Source organism: Eriocheir sinensis, unplaced genomic scaffold (genome assembly GCF_024679095.1).
Source record: "Eriocheir sinensis breed Jianghai 21 unplaced genomic scaffold, ASM2467909v1 Scaffold85, whole genome shotgun sequence".
Lineage (NCBI taxonomy): Eukaryota > Metazoa > Arthropoda > Malacostraca > Decapoda > Varunidae > Eriocheir > Eriocheir sinensis.
The window spans coordinates 587,573-591,157 of record NW_026112219.1 but is presented as its reverse complement, the minus strand read 5'-3'; the positions used below and the strand labels follow the sequence as shown (position 1 = coordinate 591,157).

Sequence of the window (3,585 nt, the reverse complement as noted above, 5' to 3'; positions counted from 1 at the left end):
TAGCTAGCACGCTAACCATTGCCCCACTTAAGCCACGGAGGTGCCAGAAAAAAAAATCCTCTTAATAATTACATGCTGGATAACATCAACTTGCGTAAATTCAAGTGGACTTGGATGTATTTGTAAGTTGTAATCATATCGGGAACAATTGCATTTGCGAGAGGAGCTGTTCCCAGAATTTTAGGTTCTATTTGTTTGGTGACTGCCAAGAACGACTGAAGGAGACACAGGCCATCATCCTTGCACACACTTTATTCAAAATATACTATGCTGACTAAAACTATGTATGTATACAAGCCACAGCAGGTAGATACAGCTTGGCTCTGAAAAAGACTTAGGTAGAGGAAGGATGAGACGGGCGCGGGTGAGGGCAAGAGATGGAAAAGTGAAGCAGAGTAAAGTAGTGATTAGGCGGTGGAGTAGACGCAGCCTGGCCATCAAAGGGAGGATGGATTGGGGAAGCAAGGTTAGGTAGACAGAGGTGGAGGTATGAGGCATGAGGAGACAGTCTTGAGTAGAGAGGAGTAGGTATAATTGTGGAGGTGCAGGTGGAGGCAGGCAGTAAACTGGGGAGGCAGAGTAATGATGGTAGCGGGACACACCTTGGCTATTTCAAACCTGCTTGATTAACGAGGGAGGGATGGGAGTGGCGGGAGGGAGGGGGGGGGGGGCGGATGGAGGTAAAAAAAAATGGGGTGCTACTTTAGCGTGCGGTCTACGGCAGTATTTGAAGTCTAGCCCAGTATTTGTAGTCTAAACTACATAATGACCTGACCTCCCGATACCTCATCTGATGCAGCATTGTTACCTGATTGTTCCTGACCCGAGTAATGACCTGACCACAGTCACCGTAGTCTAAGTTATGTAATGGCCTGACCTGTCCCCGGAGACCTCAGCCTATGTTGTCTTGTCACCTGAGTGCTCCTGACTGGTCTATATAAAAGGACAATCAACAAACACCGACGTCAACATCCTCCTTACATTGAAGTCGATAACATCAGTGTAACTCATTCTGCTGTATAACTACAATGCTGTTGAGAGATTTCTATAGACGTGTCATTTTGATGGACAAAACAGTAGTTGAATTTTAAGAACAAACAATCTTCTAATCAATAATAAATCATTATTCAGCACTATTCAACTTGTTTTTCATCATCCTGCACTATAAGGTTCCTGTAGTTGAGGCAGACCGCACGCTGGATTGTAAATATGGGGGCAGACTGGTAGATCGCACGCTTAAGCGGCACCAAAAATGGATTGGGGAAGCAGGATTAGTAGATAGAGGTGGTGGTATGCGGCATGAAAGTACAGTGGGCTCTACACTGGCTCTTTCAACACAACTATATATATATCCATGTGTTCTGGCAGCCGGCAGGATAACCACAGCAGGCAGCAGGCGAGGCCGGCGCAGCACAGGATGAAGGACCAACACACGCAGGATATTCTGGCCTGAAACGATCGAGCACAACCTACTGAGGTGACGCAGACGATCATCCCCTTACCTCCTCCTCCTCTCCCTCTTCTTTCTCGTCTTCTTTCTTCTCCATCTTTTCTTCCTCTCACCTGTCTCTACACCTTCCTCCTTCTCCTCCTCCTCCTCTCCCTCTTCTTTCTCGTCTTCTTTCTTCTCCATCTTTTCTTCCTCTCACCTGTCTCTACACCTTCCTCCTCCTCCTCCTCCTCCTCTCCCTCTTCTTTCTCGTCTTCTTTCTTCTCCATCTCTTCTTCCTCTCACCTGTCTCTATACCTTCCTCCTCCTCCTCTCCTTCCCCTTATTTATCATCCGCTCGTACACTCTCCCTACTCCCCACTCCCATTCTTTGTAACCTTCTCTTCTCTCCCTCCCCCTACTCCCTCCCCTTGTTCCTCACTCTCCTCCCTCCCCGCGTCCCTCACCCTCCTTTCTCCAAGCATCCTAGCCTCGCCGCCACCACTGCACCGGGCCACTGTTCTCTGCTGCGGTGTTATGGAAATGCGAAAATAAGGACCATCGTGTTTAAGTGGCTATAGAATTACCTCACCATCAATCAGAGGACAGAAGCCTAACAGTACGTAAGAATGGACGAAGTTCCTCTGTCAGTATAGGTATTTTCATAAGTCAAATGGACGACAGGGCAACATAAAATCATTGTTGTGTAATTTTTACCATCACCTGCATTTGTGTGTGGACGAAAAGAAGTTTGAAGTTAACCTATACAATTTTATGCATGGTAAGTATGAGATTCTGTTCCCCTTGGCAAGACGAGGACGCTGCTTCGTAAATGTAGCCACAAAACAAAAATAAAAGAATCATCAAATTTACCAAGAGCAAACTATCTGCCACAACCCATCATTCTCCACATCTCTCTCTCTCTCTCTCTCTCTCTCTCTCTCTCTCTCTCTCTCTCTCTCTCTCTCTCTCTCTCTCTCTCTCTCTCTCTCTCTCTCTCTCTCTCTCTCTCTCTCTCTCTCTCTCTCACACACACACACACTCGGTCCCCATACTTTATTTCCGGTAACAACTGAGGATCCTTCTGCGTGTGACTGGCTTGAGCAGCTCCAGGTCTTCCTCCTTCAGGTAAATTAGGTCGCCGACGGAGTGTACGCCGATGGCAGAGAGGAAGCCGGAGATGTGTGAGACCAGGTGAGCCAACCCTCCAGCGAGCATTCCGCCGGGGGTGCTGGAGGAGAGAAAGAAAGTGGTTCTGAGGGGATGCTGGGGAGAGAAAAAAGTGGTTCTAAGGGGGTTCTAGGGAAGAAAAGAAAAGTGGTTCTGAGGGGATGCTAGGGAGAGAAAGAAGGTGGTTCTGAGGGGGTACTTGGGAGAGAAGGAAAGTGGTTCTGAGGGGATGCTAGGGAGAGAAAAAAAAGTGGTTCTGAGGGGGTGCTGAAGGAGAGAAATAAAGTGGTTCTGAGGGGATGCTAGGGAGAGAGAAAAAAAGTGGTTATAAGGGGGTGGTTGGGAGAGAAGAAAAGTGGTTCTGAGGGGATGCTAGGGAGAGAGAAAAAAAGTGGTTATAAGGGGGTGGTTGGGAGAGAAGAAAAGTGGTTCTGAGGGGATGCTAGGGAGAGAAAGAAGGTGGTTCTAAGGGGGTACTTGGGAGAGAAGGAAAGTGGTTCTGAGGGGATGCTAGGGAGAGAAAAAAAGTGGTTCTGAGGGGCTGCTGAAGGAGAGAACGAAAGGGGGTCGGAGGGAATGCTGGGGGAGATAAAGGAGGTGGTTCTAAGGGGGTGCTGGGGAGAGAAGGAAAGTGGTTCTGAGGGGGTGCTGGGGAGAGAAATAAAGTGGTTATTAGGGGGTGGTTGGGAGAGAAGAAAAGTGGTTCTGAGGGGATGCTGGGGGAGATAAAGGAGGTGGTTCTAAGGGGGTGATGGGGAGAGAAGGAAAGTGGTTCCGAGGGGACGCTGGGGGAGATAAAGGAGGTGGTACTAAGGAGGTGCTGGGGAGAGAAGGAAAGTGGTTCTGAGGGATGCTGAGGAGAGAAGGAAAGTGGTTCTGAGGGGGTGCTGGGGAGAGAAGGAAAGTGGTTCTGAGGGGGTGCTGGGGAGAGAAGGAAAATGGTTCTGAGGGGGTGCTGGGGAGAGAAGGAAAATGGTTCTGAGGGG

At 48.7% G+C, this 3,585-nt stretch overlaps 1 long non-coding RNA gene across 1 annotated transcript; it reads right to left on the bottom strand.

The window, feature by feature from the left end:
• Positions 1-236: 236 nt before the first annotated feature.
• Positions 237-2,623, bottom strand: LOC126994696 (uncharacterized). Its single transcript, XR_007749474.1, has 2 exons — positions 2,485-2,623; positions 237-1,449 (listed from the first exon to the last, which is right to left on the bottom strand). It is a non-coding gene; the product is annotated as an uncharacterized LOC126994696 (long non-coding RNA).
• Positions 2,624-3,585: the final 962 nt, after the last annotated feature.